The sequence below is a fragment of the Bombus terrestris genome, chromosome 12, assembly GCF_910591885.1.
Source record: "Bombus terrestris chromosome 12, iyBomTerr1.2, whole genome shotgun sequence".
Lineage (NCBI taxonomy): Eukaryota > Metazoa > Arthropoda > Insecta > Hymenoptera > Apidae > Bombus > Bombus terrestris.
The window spans coordinates 3460011-3479776 of record NC_063280.1 but is presented as its reverse complement, the minus strand read 5'-3'; the positions used below and the strand labels follow the sequence as shown (position 1 = coordinate 3479776).

The 19766-nt window shown below is 41.0% G+C and overlaps 1 protein-coding gene and 1 long non-coding RNA gene across 8 annotated transcripts in view; one reads left to right on the top strand and one right to left on the bottom strand.

The window, feature by feature from the left end:
- LOC110119775 overlaps positions 1–19766 on the bottom strand; it is a 241088-nt gene that overhangs the window by 110395 nt on the left and 110927 nt on the right. The window lies entirely within an intron of this gene.
- Positions 12197–19766, top strand: part of LOC100650169 (storkhead-box protein 2) — a 111866-nt gene continuing 104296 nt past the window's right edge. For both annotated transcript variants that reach the window (XM_003399547.4, XM_012314591.3), the window contains exon 1: positions 12197–13196. The gene's annotated coding sequence lies outside the window, so the exon portion shown is untranslated. The remainder of the gene's footprint in view (positions 13197–19766) is intronic.

Here is a 19766-nt window from a genome sequence, read left to right as displayed (position 1 = left end):
TTTCTAAGCATACTTGTTCCGGTGGAAACGAGTTTAAATGTCTTTCGAAGAAACTAACGTTTACGTCATATTCGCTTTGTGCAAACTTCCTCAAAATATATACGTAGACGGTATTTTTAGAGATTTTAGAGAAACGTTTAGAAGAGGTAACACATTTCACAGGAATTTTTCTGTTTCCTAACTCGCACCTTCCCACAATCGATAGATGGTTAAACGTTTAGAATTATAAGCACAATGTTACTTTCGTCGGAAGGTAACTAACAAAATTATAGATACCTTTCATTTCATTCATGAACTGCTTTACCTATTTCTTAATATTAAAATATTTGTACGAATTGCTTGCTTATCATATAAAACAAACGCAACTAACAAAATTTATTAAGCTTCATATCATTGCTCGGTCGAGATGAATTGGCATTTTTGTATGTAAAATCTCCAAGGAAAAAGTTGTGCTGCAAAATATCTTGATAGTACAGGTAGAAAATTCTGCTCATGAATAAAAGCGTGCAATGTGAATACATAACTAATAAATCACGAATTCAGTCCGCCATTCGATGCTCTATCCTTAACGTACAAACTTCACCAAGCAAAAGTAAAAACCAAAGCGTGGTAGGAAATATAATGTATAGACTGGCGTCTCACGAACCACCCTATCACCTGTACACATCTGCACATCCATCAGTCGTTATCTTGGCGCGTAAAATTCCCACGTGTCAAAAATCGCTACGTCAACGAAAATTCCCATCGTCATTCGAAAGTTCAGCACAATCGCTGTAGCTATACCAACGTATACAAATGCAGTCGTCTCTTCCATTACACCGGAGCACTATCGACCTCTGATAATAAATCGTATGCGCACAGTGTTATCTCCGCGATGTAATTGCCGACACTGCCCTTGAATTTAATCTCGAAAAATTCACCATTTGCGAGTTCTGCCTTTACGGGATCGACGGAATCGGATAAATGGAATTTTGGTGTACTCGAGATGCAAGGAAATTCACGAGGCGATTGAAAGCACGGCCGAAAACTGAACGCGCAGAAAAAGCGAGAAACGAGGTGGGAAGCTCGCTCGAGCGTGGAGACACGAGCCTGGGGCCAAGTCAACGCACTCCGATCGAATGAACGCAACGTGTGCTGACCGGATCTATGCACACACGTTGCGTGTATCAAACAATCCGTCGGTTGCGCAAGATACGACGATCGATTCAGAACTCTGCGTCTAATACGCTCGCTTACGTTGACAAGTTATTGTGAAATCCGCGCGCGTTCGCACGAGGCTCGCGCGCCTTTCCACTCGCCGCACTCCTTTTCATTGTTAATTGATCGAGCCTCTCCTCTTAGCGTTCGCTTCTTGTCGCTTTGCTAACGCTGAAACCGTGCCAGTTTGACGTTTGACAAATGTCCGTTGAACGTGGTGATAATCGTAATGGAAAATAGGATTCTCCCTACGGAAGCAGTATCCCATTCTCCGCGTGAAAGTTTCCTACTGTGCCTTATTTGATTTTCAGACTTTTGAGACTCTACTTTTGAATAATGGTGTATACGTATTACACTGTCGACATCAGCCTACCGGAACCTTCTTCTGCGGTTTCGAACAGCTGCCAACACATCGACGCTGGTCCATTTACCTCGATTTAATTAAGGAAACTTGCAAACGAGTCGCTGCATCTACAAGACGTTTTCATTTTCACGGAAACGCTGTGATACCGTTCGTGAAGGAGATTAGCCGCTTCGCTGCGTTACTAGGTCGAGAATAATTTTAGTCGTGTTTTTTACTTCGTCAAAACTTCCGAAATATTCTTTCCCTTGAAAAACCGTGAAACGAGAACCGAAAAATACTTCGGTCTAATATAAGAGAACTCTGTATGTAATGTTGATGCGATTTTAATGCGGCGTTACTTGAAACTTAATTATATTCCCAATAATGATATCGTACACTTAGGCGTGCTGCGTCATTAGAAATATAAATCTGTGAGATCGCAAAACGCCACTTCAAATTTCCTGACGAATACGAATATTTACGCGAGTGTAATTTTATACACATGAAGAATAAAATATTCGCGATGATAGTGAATTTTTTGCATTCGTTCGCTGAAATGCAAAATTTTTGTTAGCGCTATGAATATTTCACGTTGGAATAATATCCACTAACAAAATGCGGTACGCAACAACCTGTGTTTCAGCCTTTTCTGTTTATTAGCTTGCTTTAACCACTGCGAAATGGAGTTGTTCGCGAGTAAACAATTAAATCAAAGAGACAACGCTTGTGTTAATGTTTAACGCTTTCTCCAAAAACGATAAAACATTTTCAATTTTTTATATCTATCTCTATTCTATCGATCGAACATTGTTTAGAGACATTTCACAAAGAAATTTGAACAAAGCCATCACGTCGCGTCGTCCCGCGATACATAGTCGCTAGAAGTAAGAACTACACGAGGCACGAGAGACATAGATGCATACAGGCCTCGTTTCGTGCGATCGCTCGACCTCTGTGCATAAGTCGGTGATAAGTGGCCGACTGTATCAAGATAGAAAGCAATCTGGCCACGAGCGTCGCCGGTCTGTCCCAGATGAAATGGAAAAAATATCCTATTAGGAAAGCGCAGGAGGCTGCCGTTCAAATACGCCGCAGTTTGCGCAAGAGACTCGGGTTAAGTTAACAGAGGCAACGGTATCTCGTTTGACCCCATAACAACGCCGGCCACTTTACGTATCCGTGTATTAGGAGCGCGTTTGAAGATTCCATCGATGCCATTGGAACGCAAATGCTCGAGGAATGACGCTGTGATCGGGCAGGGGTAACACGTACTTCACGAGACGATCGTGCAGGCGTTTACAGGATGGCATTGTCTCGCGGTTAGCGAGTATACGATCGAGACACGTACGAATTAAAAGGCAAACAAAAATTATCCACGTTCTTATATAATATGTTGCGATACATTGTTATATATTGGGTTGTCCGAAAAGTTTCCTTCGTTTTGTAAGGAAATAATAGACACATAATGTTTTTTGTTTTATATTAGTTTATTGAACTCTGCACGAATAATAATAGAAATAGGACGGAATGGATCATACCTAATTCAATAAAATAATATAAAACAGAAATTGTTGTTCATTTTATTATCATCTTATGAAACGAAAGAAACTTTTCGGACAACCTAATAGATACGTTGAGCTAATTAAACGACGATCTTTTTTTACGGTTCTCAATGACGGTTGGGATTTGATGTCTTTAAATTAAAGTTGTAATTCCGATCGAGTAACTCGGAGATAATTTACAGAAAGTTTTTTTTTAACTTACCAGGAACGCTTTAAACAAAGGAACTCTTTGGTTTTAGAACTTCGATTCCATAATTTCTACCACGTTAGTTAGTGTCATTTTCTAAATTCACTTGGCAAGACGTACGTCAAAGAACACAATGATTCGATTATTTAGAATAATTCAAGACGTCCAGTATCTGTTAGAACTACGAAACTCATTATCAAGAAGAGAAAGTGATAAATACTCGAAGGCGCCATAAATTTGACCTTCTTCGGTACTGCGTCATAAGCCAGATGGATCAACCGTTTTGCGACTGCGACGCAAGAAACTGGCGTTCACTTCTTTGACTCTGACGAAAGCCTTGAAGAGGTATATATCTTATCGAAGCTTTCCCTGCTCTAATTATTAACACGTATATCCTAAAAAAATTTGCAGATATCTGCGTAAGCAATTATTCTATTTTGTTACATTATCAAAGTCTGGCCCTGAAATCGCTTCTTCATTACTCCGATTTTATTAGGAACCGAACCTACAAGGCGTGCAAATCAATGTACGTAGTAACGTCAACCGAATATCCAATGACGCCCCATCCGTGATATCCTAACATGACTGAAACAACCAGAGGAAATAGTAAAATAATTGATAAATCGGAAGGCGAAGAAATACAGTTTACCTGTATGTACACACTCGTGTATAGGATAGAAATAATGGTTTTAGCAGCCGGTGATTAATGTTACGATGGCAAAAGCCGGAGGAGGAATTAGCGCGTCTGAATGTGACGAGCGGATAAATTTCCATTTTCAACGTCGCGTCGTGAGCTTGCGCACTAGTTTAATTATCGATGCAAGCGTACGAAGAGAGGAGACGACAGCTTTCTTAACCAGATAGTAATACAAGGTCTCGCCGTAGCCCCTACAGCTCCCCTGCAAGGCTAACTGGAATATTTGCATAATTATTATAATAATACAGCATCGCGTTTAATAAACCATTTACCGATGGAAGAGGAAGAGAAGAGGGGCGTTCGATCATGCGTAGGGAAATAAGGGGGAGATCATTTAGAGAGGCGAGGATAAAATCACTTGGCACTTCGTGGGCAACGATATCGGCTATGTTTAACGAAACTGAAGCAGTTAAAACACTCGCTCTAGGCAGGAATATTAAAATAATTATTAGACGAGAAACGCGAGGGAAGTAGCTGTATCTCGACAAGTTGGTAACGAACGCGATTGAAGTGTAATTCGCGTATAAAAGGATGCGTCAAATGTATATTTATCGCCACGCATATAATGATTGGATAGTGCATAAGATGTTATCATCACAGGTTGATTATAATTATTCGAATATAGATTTTCATTAACGAATGCACGTACTGTGAATATGGAATTCTCAGATGTGAATACATACAGTGGCGAATGAAAGAATGTTTGAAAGATAAATAGTACGAAAGAGTGTTATAATTCAAAAAAAGTTATAATTAATAATAGTAATAAATTCTAATAAGTTTAAAGATTTACTTAAGATACTTATCTAAAGATTTATGAAATTTCTGAAACAAAACTTACTAATATTTAAATACGCAAGCAACTACTGATTTTTAAGCTTCTGTTAGCGTATGTAATTTTAATTAAGAGCGAATAACCTTGTAGTTAATTGCGATCTGATAAGCTGCACTTTTATCGGAATAACAAAAATAGACATCTATTATTTAACTTCAGCGCGTTAACTTTCGCATACGAATACCGTAACAACGGTTACAGGAACGTTAGTCACAGGCACGAGGATGTATACTAGTGTTTTCCCACTGTCCTACACAGGCATAACAACGTTACGCGTTCCCGGCGTTTATGCTAATTTTTTCCGACAAGCCTGGCTATTTCAGAGGAAAACAGAGCCGCGTACGTAATATAATCGTGTATAACGTCGGCTTGGTCGAGACGAAGAAATGGGATTTTCCACGTTTACGGGACATTCCACGTGGAATTTCCTGCTGAATCGCGTTAAAGGAGTTTGGCAAAGGTTCCCTGCAGAATTATACGTCGTTTCACTCGAATATGGTCTTGTTTTCACGTCCCTTTTTCTGGAATCCACCGCATGACAATCGACATCGTGAAAACAATCACACAGCAAAAAGTGCACACCACGTGTTCCTGGTGATTTCTATTTTGACGTAGGATCGAGACAGAAGACGAGAGAGTTGCAATTAAACGGCAAATGAAACGAGCGCGGGTGTACCAATATGGCGAACAAGGGAAACTGTGTGAAACCGTGATCGCGGGAATTTAAATCGATACGCATCAGACAGTAAGAGCGCGGTTTCTAGGTTTTCTCGATTCTCTTTTATTTTAATTCATAGACGTTGTTACATAGCGGGTTGATGAAGTATCGTGTAAATATAATTTTTGTTTGCTAATTAATTTCGCTAACACAATTCTTTAGTAATTGAATATTGCTCTGCATGCTGAATTGACGTAGAAAAAATTAAGATCTTTTTTAATGTAATTTTATACCAAGGTTTTTGGTGAGTTAAATGTTTCAATTTTTTCAAACTGCGTTAAAAATACATTTACACTTTACTGTCAGCATGAATTTTCTAGTAACTTCAAACAACAGCCGGCGTCTTTCTGGTAGAAAATTTTAAGTTCGTAAACTTTACGTAAAGGGTCAACTTGCGCGTGACACCAACGTGACCTCACTGGACACTAGCATTTGGTTTGATAATACGTTCCTGCCACCGGATATAGAAATGTTAACACTTTAACCAGCACGCCGAAATCACATGTTTCGCATAGGACGTCATGGGAGTATTTTTGTTATTCAAAGCATATAATGGCAAAATAATAATAAATTAATAATGTAAGACAACATTCTTCCCCGATGGACCGTTTATCTTATTGATGGTCACGGGTGACCACCGTGGCGCCTTGGTAACAGTTGATATCGACATATTATAACAAGGCTTCGTTTATTTCAACAAACCATTCGCATTCGAAATTTCGTCGAAAGCAAAACGTCCAGAATATAATGTTGAAACGTGTAGAAGATATTAGTAAACAGTATTTGCTCATTCTATATATAATAACAAGGTATGTTCAAACTTCTAACTTCAATTATATGATTATAAAGCAGCATTTACGATTATTTTCTAAGATGTGTTTATAATAATATTCGTAGATTACCCTTCAAAAATATGGATGCAAACGCAGTGCTCCGTTAGATGCAAGATTTGTTCTCATTTTTTTTTTTTTTTTTTATTGATGTTCTAATAAAAATGTATAATTGTTCAATGGGGCACTTTTTATTTCAAAGTATTTTCTATTTATCGGTTATATTCAAAATGCCCTAACTGTCAATTTTCATACAATTTTTACAATTGTAAGAAGTTCAAGCGCTCCGGTCATCAATGACCACCGTGGCCTCACAGGAGAAACCGTGACCGGTCATATGTGACTAACGTGGCAGTCAAAGTGTTAATGATAATTGTATCGTTATGTGAGTACAAATAATTTTGTGACAAAGTACGTCTATAGGTTCTTTGACTTTGTCGGTTCGCAATTGATTAATAACGTTGGATAAATAAGTTGATAGACATAATATGGGGACAGTGGAGCACCGCGCCCCATTTTTTACGTGTTTTTGAAACAATGTTTAATTATGGCGCATAATGTATTATTTACCGGATTCAGTCGTATCGCAACAGATTCCTCAAATATTTGAAAGCGGCTCGCCGTTCGCGTTTCTCTGTCGAGGTATCGTCGATTAATAGGGCGCTCGTGTTTGTTCAGCTGTTGCCATCGCCTCCCAAATTTTTCAACGGCAAGCAAACGATCTGTATGGACGGATATCACAAGGCGAGGAAAATTTGTTGACGTTCCATGGCAGTGTTTACAGAATCCGTGGAAACGCTTCTGCGGAGGAACTCCAAGAACAAACAGCCCGAATAAGAGATCTATACGCGTGTCGAGGAAAAATACGGTTGTGATACGTTCTCCATTGATTATTATTCTTTGTGATCTTTTGCGAATCGTATAATTCCAACGATTCACGGCAATGATTTAAATGGTCTAAGCTTAAAAATATTTGAATAACATTGGCTGAGTACCAAAAGGTTGAAGAATCCAGGGATCAATAATTCGAAGGTCGAAGGTCACGGACTGAAGCTTGGAAAGAAGATTTAAAAGTTGAAAAATCTAAGGATCTAATATCTAAATTAAATTCTAAACGTCGAAGGATTGAAAGGCCGAAATGTTAGAAGTGCGGAGATAAAAAGTTCCAAAGCATCGTAACTTGAAGTTTCGAAAGGCCACAAAGTGAATGAAATCAAAGATCTGGTACTTCGGGCATCTAAAGATCCGAAAAAGGAGATCCAAAAGGTTCAATACCTTGGTAATACAACAAACTTGTTGCCGCATTAAACCATCGATCTTTCTGCTAAGCCTTTAAGTACCATACACGTAACAGAAGATCGTAATGTTATAAATGTGTGTTAAGCAAATCGTCGGTAATACCGCGAAACTGTATCCTTCTCGTTTTACCCGTGCAATTATCCTCAGCATCGTTTCCGGTTTATAGCGCATTATGATCCGTCTATAGGCAGGAAGTCGAGTGGTTCACATATTAATCTCGGCGAATTAAAATGCACGACGCGCACGCAGCTTCTGTTTTAGTGGCGCAATGAAACGCATTGAGTCACGCTCGCGTGCCAGCCAAACGGCAGAAAATACCGTGCGGTTTCAAACGCTGCTCAAAGTTTTCTGGCGGTCTGCGATTTTTATCGCATAATCAACTGATATCTATGGTAAACAAAGCTATTCTGAAAAAGTTCGAGAAGCCAGTGTCCTAGATAACGTAAAAACACTGAACCATTGCTCAGATAAATTTCATCAAAATCAGAGGGGACTACATTAAAAAATAAAAGTAATTTAAATCCCAGCCGAGGATACAGAAGATTCATAAATATTGAAACAAATTAATGATTTCCCTGGACTCTGTTTGAATACGCGAAATTCGTTATTAGAAAAGTGGTCGTTGCATTATGTAAAAATTCCACTATCATTTTTATCTGTTTCGATCTGATTCGAATATGAAAAACTTTACTGTACTTCCACTGTTAAATCACAAATTTTTCAACCTGCCATATATTAATAACTATCCGCTATCCATTATCATATATTGATATATAAAAAACTATAAATCAACTGTTACACGTTAGTACGAATTAAACGTAATCGTCGTTTCATGACACAGACAAAATTCAAATTTTACTAAAACCGTAATCAAAGTCGACAAACTTTCATCGCGATAGAAGGCGCCAGATACCGTTGCGGTGGTGTCTAGAAGAATGTCCTCGCGCCGCTATCGGTCCGAGAAGTGCCTCGAAATGTAACCGTTGAAAACACGACAGGGCCGATTAAATCGCGAAAGAGGTAAGAAGCAAGAGAGCAAGCTTCTCTGAGCTACGTGGACACCGACGTTGGATAGAGGCGGTGGAGCGGCGATTCGCGGACGGACACGGTCGCTCGCGGATTCGTAGCGGGCCAAAGCAGGAACACGGGTTCGAAACAGGTTCTGGTGACGGCAGAAACCGTAGATCCCCGAGATGTCATTGAGGCAAATGGTAGGCGACCGGCTACGGCCGAGATTTCACTGTAAATGTCAAGCGTCGGCACATAAAACGTCCTGGCGATTTGAAGGAAAGTCGTTCGTGGCACAGGCGGAGGCTCGCTGTGTGCTTTTTTCGCGTTTTGTTTTAACTCTGTGTCGCCTTCCGACTCGTGTTTAGACACGGGGCTCGGTAACCGGCAAATATTCGACGAGTCGTGAGATTGCCAACGACGCAAGACATTTTCGATCTTTACACCCGATAAATGTAGGAAAACAAGTGCAACTTCGTGGCGATAACCCAAGCAACCAAGAGCGACTCGGTATCGGCAAAAGTGGAAAAGTTATAAATTCCTCCGACCACGCTGGGATCATTTTGTTCTACTCTGAAAGATCTCCTACTCTGTCTTGTCTTTTCTTTTCGTATCTTCCTCTCTTCTTTCTTCTTTCTCCGATCGAACCTCTTTTTCCGTCTGCACCGTCTGCTCCACCCATTTTCCTTGTCACTCCCATTCGTCCTCCTCGTCCTCTTCGTCCTGTAGCTTTCTCTCTCTTGGCGAATACCTTCGCCAGACGGTAATGCCTTGAATGAAGTACGGTTACTCCACGCTCTAGTGTTTGGTATTTTATCAGTGACATTATTATTCCCGCGTCGGCGACGCTAGTTCGAATTTATAGACCGGCAGAAATGTCTCCGTTGTTTCGCAATCGCTGTATTTTCGCGTCGTGGCACGAGGGACCACGTTCCACCGAGCCTCGTCGTTCGACTTCAAGCGTACACTGTTGCTCATAAGTACACGAACACTAAGTGTCTATTTTAATGGTCTCCTTCTTTTTTAATTTACTGTAGCTACAAAAGGTATTCGCCATTATATTTGTTACAGTATTTAATCATAATGATTAATTCCATCTTAGTATATTAAATTTTACATTATTTAATAGCGCTTTCGTATAATTATAAAAATCTGATATTATGAAAATGAAATATATTTAGAACCTGATAAAGGAATTCTTCGCTGGAAAATAAGGGTATGTAACCATTGTATGTTTATAAAAATATGAATTTGCGTAAACATTCGCGGTCTAGTTCTACGTCAGATCTAACGAAGCATAAAATCGTGCTGAATCTTCCCACCTGTATTTCTCCAACTAAACTCGATTCCATCAAAAATAAGCAAATGGCTGTGTTCGATCGCTTCGCGGGGAGACGCTTTCACAGCATAACACACCAACGAGAGTCGTAAATTCTCGTTACGATACGATGACCGACGCCACGAATCAGCCGTCCCCTATTTCGATTAAGATAATAGGGGTGGTTGAATAATTATAACACTGATTTAACAGCTTAAATATACTCTCTATTTCCAACAACTTTCCCTCGAAGAATATAAGGTGAAGAGTGACTAACAAGTTGAGATGTATTTTCTGCTGCTATCCCTTCTGTTGAAAGGTTGCTAGCAAGTAAGGTGTTTTCTGTGAAGGCGATATTTACAAACTAATGATGAACTAATGATGGCTGTTGTCCGCCCTTCATCAACAGTCGTTTGCAGGTGGAAGTGGCCGTTGAATATTGTACATGAGAAAATCCGTTTTTCCCATCTTTTCACTTATTGAGTAATAACTGTAAGGATCGTTTCGACTTGGAAGATGTTTCTAACGATTAAGGGCCTTTGACAGAAAGGTAAAGTATTGAACTTTATGGGGGGTCCTTAGGATTATTACTGATCTGAGTTGATATGTTTGTACAGGTGGTAGCCATCTTGACCAAGGATGGATTGTGGTTTATGGAAAGGTCACAGGACGAGACAGGTCGCATACTCTTGAGCTAGTATATACGTCAAGTACGATATATATAATGCGCAGGAGCACGAACACGCTCGAGGGACCAGGTTTCGGAAAGGTGCTACGCCTTGAATTTTGGAGGACAGCTTTGATTTAACGACGTTCATCAGGCTGAACGTTACGAGGGTTCTTCGCCCCTTGTCAAAACCGTTCCCCTCGTAGAAAGCTCACCCACACAAGTAGCACTCGCGTATACATAGAGAAAAATCGTCGGTACGAGGTCTAACCGTGCGTTCGGCTCGCCCTGCTCGGTGCAGCTGTTTGCGAGCTTTTTATATTCCACTTTCCATCTCGACGGCAGGAAGATTCTTTCGAGACGCATTTACAGTTTCTTTTTTACAGGTTTACTACTTAAAATTTAAATCTTTAAACGGGGATTGGTTACACTGGTATCCATTATTAAAATTCTTCGCCATCGATAACGGTTATAGATAATAAAAATAAAATTCGGGTCTCTTATATTAGTCAGTGGTAACCAAAATTAAATTTCCATCACCGATAATGATCACCGAAAATCGAAAAACATTTAATCATTTATAATGGTTATTCGTAACCAAAGTTTCTTAATTACAGGTATTAGCTCTTATATAACTTTTAAAATTTATCTCACAATAGTCATAATGTCTGGATTAATCCGAACCAGAATGGCTGAAAGATAATGTTGTGTTGTATGGCCAGGAACTCTTAGGCAGAACGTTCGTTTTATCTTTACGGAGATCCAACGCCTTGTTTTTTCCAAACAGATAATACTAAAAGGCAACGTTCCAAATTCTAATGCTTTCTACCTAATTACAAGAATCGGGGGTCATATCTAAACGATTGTGCAATTGTATCAGTAAAAAAAGCCCGACACTTATCTATTCGGTTGTAACTCAATCATGACCCCAGCCACCGGTTATAAACAACGAACTGGAAGAAAAAAATCGTTGATAACCGTGGAACATGTTCGAAGGGGTCCAGCGACTCATCTGGACATGGCCCGAAACGCTTTTCCAGGTTGAGCGTCCGTGCCATTTGTGAGAGCCCAGAGCGTTCCCCTCGTCTCAAAACGCAATCGTTTTTGCTGCCGGTCCGGTTCTCCTCTAGCACCGACCTACCGGAACGCGTGGAACTCACCCAACATCCATCGAGGACCGGCTACGAAGTGCTGGAATATCAGCGATTCTCGGTGTGCCCGTGAGCAACCGAGAACTCACGACTCGCGACTCACGGCGACCGACGGAATGAATCGAGATGAGGAGGGGGGATGTTCGAAGCGCGGTTGTTGGGGTAGCTGTGGGGAGGTTCCACGAGGGTAGGAGGAGGGAGGCTGTCCACGACAAGAGAAGGTGGAGAAGGCGAAAAACTGGGGCGAGGAGTCGAGGGGAGGCACGAGTACGTTGCACGAGCCGTGTATTCCCACTCTTGGACCAACGATGTGAAAAGGAGTGGGGGAAGGAGCCGGAGAACAGCGGCGGAGAGCAAGCGTGGAACTAGCGTAGAGTCTGCGCTAGCTCCGACTTTTCAGTGCCGTCGCCAGTGGCAGAGCCAGTTTCTCGTAGCATCGGTGAGCCGGCGGCATCGAGGCGCCCCTTCAGTATGAAGCCGACGACCGTGCCAGCTGCAGCTGCTGCACCTGTCGTCCCGTCTACCGCGACAACTACGCTCGTCGTACGCTCGGGTGATCTGCTCGCCGGACGCTCCTGATCGTGGATCCATACAACCGCTCGACACCGATACTACATGGATACCGTGCTCCAGGCTCCGATTTCGTTCATCGAGAAGGACTGAGCGGAAGAGATACGTCACGCGGCCGATACACAAGTATATATACCGTGCCTCTGGATAAACCGTTCCCGTGGATCGTTCAGTGGAATAATACAGAGGAGGTAGGAGGATCGATCCGAGCGATTCCTCGACAAAGATCCTCGGGACGCCGCGAGAGAGAATCTCGTGAAATCTCCTGTCTCCCTTTATTTCTCTAGCCCTGTTCCTCTTTATATTTTCTCCTTCGCCTTTTCTTCGCCGGTTCTTCCTGGACGTGATCGGACGGCGATCGGCTTGTGCTCCTCCAGTGTTTCTTATTCCTTTACCCTTCGCTGGGTAAAGTTGCCATTTCTTTCTTCGTCGTTATCATCGTCGTTATCATCGTCGTTGTTGTCGACGTTGCTCCAGTTCATCCTCCTCCACCTCCTCCTTACGTTCACTTCGTCGCGTCTTCTATAATATATAGCGGCGCGACGAGGTCGACCGGTCGCGAAGAAACTGTGATACGTAACGCGGTGAAGAAAGAGGAGACGCGTGCGGGACTTCGTATAATAAAAGTGAAAACTCGTTCCTCCGGTGTCGTGGTTCGGCTACTCGAACGAGAATCCGTGGAGCCTGTATCCCATCACCCCTTCGTTTGGATATTTCGGACTACTGCAAGGAACTCGTGGTTGGATCTCGAAGCATCGAACCAACCGCTCGTCGTTGGATCGAACGGGCAACCAGCGTGTGCATCAGTGGCGAGGTAAGTCCTTCGAACGATAAATTCCAGCACCCTGGCACGAGGGTCAAGAGCGGTCAGACCTCTCGCGCGTCGCGACGTGTGTAGACTGGTTTTCGAGTTCTAGGACTCTCTGTCTCTTTCTCTTCTTCTTGGTCTCGCATCTTCCTTTTCCTTCGTTGTTCTCTGTCTCGCGTATTGTCGTCATATCGTTTCCCTTTCTCCCGTCCTGTCTTTTTCTCTCTGTCCATCGAACATACCGGTGATAAATCTTCGCGATCTCGCCGACCGTTGACTGAGCAAATTACCACCGTGATCCTTCATCTTCCTATTACCACGCACACGCTACGTCGAAGGGTGATTGTTCTGACGGCGCGACCGTGGGACCATGGGGTTGCGTCGACGTGATCAGCTCGTGGAAAGTGAACGCACGTCGCGGACGGTCCACGACCGTGAAACGAGCTCCGCTCCGAAATTGGGATGGTGAAATTAGCCAGGATCAACAATGGCGATCGGTCGATTATCCCGTTCGACGCAGCTGAGCAAATAACTGGGCTAAAATGCGTGTCCCGTATCGTCTTCTCTCCCTGTGCTTTTACTCTTTTTGCAAAAGCAGACTTTAATTATTTTCATACCTCGTCGCTCCCTGATTAACTTTCTCGATAATTCGACAACTTTCTCGGAAGTATACGGTCGCTGAAATATACGATCGATCCGTTTCGAATGGGAATTTCAGTTGGACGAAAATTTCAAAGCAACTGTTAGAGGATCCTGGAATACGACATTGATACGATAAAGTGGAAAACGTGCTCGTCGTTGGATCGATAGTAATAAGTTATACTAGGTGCATTACGAAGCAGAGAAAATTACCAGCATGATCTTTCATCTTCCCATTATCGTCCGGGTAGCACGGTCAGGATCACGTCGATCCCTGTCCCGCAAGCAGCTCCGATTCAATCGACTTGAGGGACTAGTCAATGTTACCGGAATCTCCGTGTTATGTCCTATGATCAACAGAGACGCATAACGAGATCTTCAGCCATTCAGAGGATCGTATTAAGCCGGACGATTATGTTAATTCCTGTGATCTTAATCTCTGAGAAGATACTGAACTTTCTTAGGTGACGAGCGCGTGGCACGCCAACGAGTTTAATGCGACTTGCTTCAAGATATCAGAAGATCTAGAGAATCAAAATCTTCTGAGTTACGATGTAGACAGTCAGAATATTATGTAATAAATGTACTTCTAAGTTCGAAGTTTCAGCACTATGACATCACTCGGATTATGTGAGTGTTAATTCTTATTATATAATTATTATTAGTAAATTTTCAATAGCCCTATAGATTTGCAAAAATTTACCGAACCCCGTAACATGGAAAAGAAATATTTTAAATTATTCAACTTTTCTATAAACGCGACAAATTTGGAATTTTCGTAAAAATATTTAAAGGATGGAGATCCAAAGCAGTTTAGTAATATTTTTACTAAGAAATAAGAAGACTGCTAGAAGAAATACGGCAAAATATATATATACATAGTTGCACTAATTAAACGGGAACGTTCGTACAAAGACCAATCGAAATTTTTTATGAAGGTTAACGTTATCGATTAATTACATAGAAATCGGACTATCGAAGGTTCGCATAAAATTTACACCACTTTCGTCAACGATTACACGTTCGACTTAACGATTCCCCAAGTGACCCACATAAACGTTCTCGAAACCGGTGGATTCCACCTGAATTCTCTGTGCGTCGCGCCGTGCCCCAGCAAGAGTAGAAAAGTTTCCTCCAGGCGAAACTCAACACCTTCACCGACCCATCAATGACGAGAATAACGAATCATTTTGCTCGTCCACGTTCTCGTTTACCGATTGTTCAAACAGACCGTTTCGACGGAGGTCGATGACCTCCTTACACGAATCCCAGGGTTCTTACGACCTCGACCTCGAGGTATAACCGCGGAATAATTCCACGATGGGATAGTTAAAAGAGTGGACGCAACGTGACGGAAGATCTCGAGGCCAAAGGTGAGATCGCCTCTCGTTTCGAGACTCTTGAATCTGCATCGTTCGTCAGATATCCAGCTCGATTACTCGAACGAAGGTCAGTCCTCTCCATCGACGCTTCTTCCGTTTCATTTAAACCGTAAACCAGGAACTGTTCGACTATTAGCAAACGTGTATTGCATTGAACGAGACAATGTAAAAAAATCACACGATAAAAGAGCCAGGATTTCCATAGAAAAGTTCTGTTTCCACGTTGATGAGAAAGACCGAGGTTGCGTTCCCCGCGGAATTCTTCGTTTTGAACCTATGTACATTGTTCCATGGTGGCAGACGTCATAACAGTAATTAAACGTAATCTAGCTTCGAAGAGCCGCGCTGGGAACGAAGAAAATAGGGGACGTTATTAAGTTCGAATTCGCGCAGACAATAATCAAGCTGGATTGCGTCCCTTCTTAGAGGAAAGTGGCCTAATCCACTTTTCGTCTATTCAATTATACCAGATTACCATGGGAGATTCTTCTGCGTTCCGCTAACGCGAAACTTCATTAAACTTTATCTTAGGACGTCAACAATTTCTCGCTATATTTTTTTCCAGATCCCTATATTTTCTAATAGCAAGTACTCGACAAGAATGTTAGCTTTTAGATTAGAAAAGTTCGTTTGCAAATTACTTTTATTAGTCTCGATGTGTCACAGGATTTAGTTTATACAGTAAGCGAGATTAGGTTTGAATCAGGATTAGAATAGGTGAGACTCGGCTTAAGGTTTAAATTCAATTATATTTAGATTTGAATTCAGCTTAAATTTCACAAGTTCTCTATATACTATAAAATTAGTATTCTCTGATTCTGCTCGCCAAATACTTATAATTTGAATAGATAATGATTTTTAATTAAACAAAACAATATATAATTGTAAAAAAATTTGTCTACGAAACAGCAGGAATTAATTAAAAAATTTGCATGTTAAAGCATTACAAATGTTTCCCAATTATCGATAACAAGTTTAGTAAGGAGCCTTTAAATTTTCAAGAATATGCCGATATAAAATAAAGCAAAAGAGTTAAAGATAATAACTTCGACAGACGGCAGGTTGATGAAGCTAATCGAGAAGTCGTTTGCTTCACGAGGCAAGTTCGCGTAGAGACGATGGCTTAATGTTTCACTGATCGAACAACTCAGGAGGAACGTGGCCGTTTTCATCCGGCAATACGAAGCACCAAACACTGTCTATACTGCAATCTTGGCCTAATCGGCGATTCATCCAACAGGCGGAAGAGGAATGCAAATGATAGATCACGTCGCGAGTGACGTAACGTTTGTCCAGGTTTGCGCAACGCCACCGTTTCACGGTCAAAACGTGCGACACGTAGCTGAAACCAGCTGGTCGAACTCACGGCTAAGAAGACGATTTATGGTCCTTGGTGCAGGGAAAGCAGAAATATTATCGTTTAGAATACATTAACCTTGCGAAAATGAGATTTATGTATTCGCGATTTGATCGAAGGATTTGCGGGATCGTGTACTATGCACGCGAATACATGAGATCTGGGTCGAGATATTATTGAATTCTATTATCACGTTCGTCTTTGTATCACTTGAAACGTTGATTGTGTATCTACAATACTACTTGAAGTAGTGTGTTAGTGAAAAGACTACTACTCTCGAAATAAGCGAAACATTTCGACCATAATCTTAACATGTTTATGAATTCATTATTAAATCGTATTAAATCGTGTCATATATTCAAAAACTTCATCGATAAACAAGAATCACTTTTTCAAAATACCTCATTCTTTAAAATTATCAGCATATATTGCAAGCCACTGTAAAACATTGCTTGTCGCACTTTGCAAAAAATCATCTCTGCTATGTACAGACAAGACTTTATCTGCCTTGTCAAATTAAAAAGTAGAATTCCTATGTTGTACTTATGCACGTAACCTTGATCTTTCATGCAAAACCATTGCGTCACACATAACTATGTGAATGACATCATTTAACTGTTGTTTATGCAATTTCATATTCTAGAACAAATGGAACATATTCTTAAAAAAATGGAAAAATCTGAAAATACACAGATTTGTTCTATCCAGTAGATATAACATTGAACGTTTTACTTCGGATGTTTTATGCATTTTACATTTAAATTTCTATATCTGAAGTGTATCCTAAAGGCATAAATATCCTCGATTTAGATACCACGCGTGCTAACAACGTGTTAAAAAACGCAAAGACTATACTTTCTAATCTTAAACGTGTCACGCCAAACTACTATACAAATTCCATCTAAATCCTCAAACAAATGCCGCTACCATCGAAGACACGATAATTAACGACAATTCGAACCAGCGTTCTTCGTACCACGCCACGTAATATTTGCATCCAAAGAGGCTAGTCGTTTTATTGTACAAGTGAGCCGCCGTTCTTTCTCCAGACACCGATCGTTAGCAATAGATGAAACGTCGTAAAAAAATTAGCGTTGTTCAAGCGACTGCGCTGTTCGCTGGTAGCGAGGAAAATTACGGTTTACGCCGAGAGCACGCCGTTTATGCTTTTTACGCTTTGCACGCGGATCGCCGTTTAAGCGCTGTTTACAACGATCCTCAGGGCGATCCGCGAAGAGTACGGTAGGCTACTTGTAATTCAGCGGCTGGATCGGCTGAAAGTAAGTTAGTTCAGGGTTACCGGTTCCCGTGGTAGCCGTTGTCGTTCAGTCGACGCGACAAAAACCGCGTGAACTCGGGCGTGAACGCGAGATCTGTCTGCGAACCTGTCGCGAACTCTAACGTTCCGTTCGGATCGGCCTTCCTCGTTCATCGGCGTCGCTTCTTTCGCGCTTACGAAGCTGCACCGTGCGGTTTTCCCACTTTTTATCAATGATAACGAGTAATGGCTAAATTGAGGGAGAATTGTTAGAAAATGATGGAATATTTTGAGTAAAAAAAAAAGTGATTGAATTTCAACATAATGTCTGTGTTGTTTCTATAGACAAAATTTGGATAGTAGACGATAGTAGACGAATAAATAGGTACAAGTACTACTGATAGTACTTAACAAGTATGGATCATCGATACTATTGATGGAAAGCATTTTCTGTTTCAGGTACATTTTTGACGAAAACGTAGCGCATTGTCTTTTTGTTTCAAATATATTCCTGTTTGAAATGATTTCTGTTTTTTTAATGTCCATTACAGTGTGTTTGCGAATATTTTAATTAGTGTTATGACAGATTTTTCCGATTCGTAAACTCCTTACGACATGGAGTTATTTATTACATTGCAGATACTCTGTTGCGTATGAAAAGATATTCTACATATGAAAAGCAGGCAAATATCCTGGAAATTTCCAAGAAAACTTCAATACGCGATATCTTAGAGACCAAAATGCAATCAAATTATAATCACAAAACTAGACTAATTTGGTTATTAGAAGAAATGTTGCCAATAAAAGTAGCAGACAGAGAGTTTCTTTGATTATTTTTCCGCGCTATGAATCACCAAAAAATGTATCGTTTTTCTCTCTATAAAAACAGGCAAAAAGAAGACGTCATTGAAATCAACGCGTAACGAAGTTCTTGCCCATTCCCATGGGCAAGCGAGTAGAACGTAAAACCAGGGAAAAGCTTGAAATCGCTGGGAATTGGTTGGATCGCGCCGGTGAAAGAGACTTTAATGCCCGCTAACAAGAAAGTCTACGGCACGAAGGTCGTGGTAAAACGAGGGACGAATTTTAAGGGTTCGAGAAGAGAAAGGCAGAATGGAAGATTGGCGATGTTAGAGAACAATAAACGCAAAGTAACGCGGCAATATCGCCGGCAATTAATTCAATTACACAGTGAAAGGAAGTTCAATGTCGACTAACAAGGCTCTTCGCGGACGTCACTGTCGCGGCGTACGATCGTGTCTGCATGCAGGGTTTTCTTTCTCTTTCCTTTACGATTTGCCGTTTCCATATTCCTCGGCTATGAATGAGACACGCGATAAATCTGTCAGGAAAAAGCGAGTTGCCAAGAAAACCGCGTAGCATCCGCGTTTGACCTGGACTCGACTTACTTCTTGCCAGATTAAAACCTCTATGCACATATTTCGATTTCATCCGATATTCGATGCATAAGTGAATTAATCTTTTCATTCCTACGATTAGGTTATGCGTCATCAATTTAATCCTGCAATCGCCGTAAGCACAAGTGCTACCTTTCTGGTTTCGTTCTTTCTCCAAACGTGATTAACAGCTTTTCTGTAGAAGAAAGCGTGTTTCGTATGGCTCCATTAGCTTTGTTATTCCACTGTGATCACAAAAGAACATATAAATTATGTTTCGATTTTTTATTATTATTTCAGATTCATAGAAAATTTACTACAAGTTTCCAACACGTACAAAATAAGTCCGTATTACACCTAGCTTGACAGCAACTTGTCTCTAAAATTGGAATCTAACATAGGAAGATAATAATCGAAACCAAGGCTGTTCAGGTTCTGCAAACTGCATGATTTCTGCACGAATAATCCAGTCGTTTCGCAATAGGATTTCAGACAAATGAAGATAAATATAGTAACTATTGATGAAGCGACACATGCAACGAC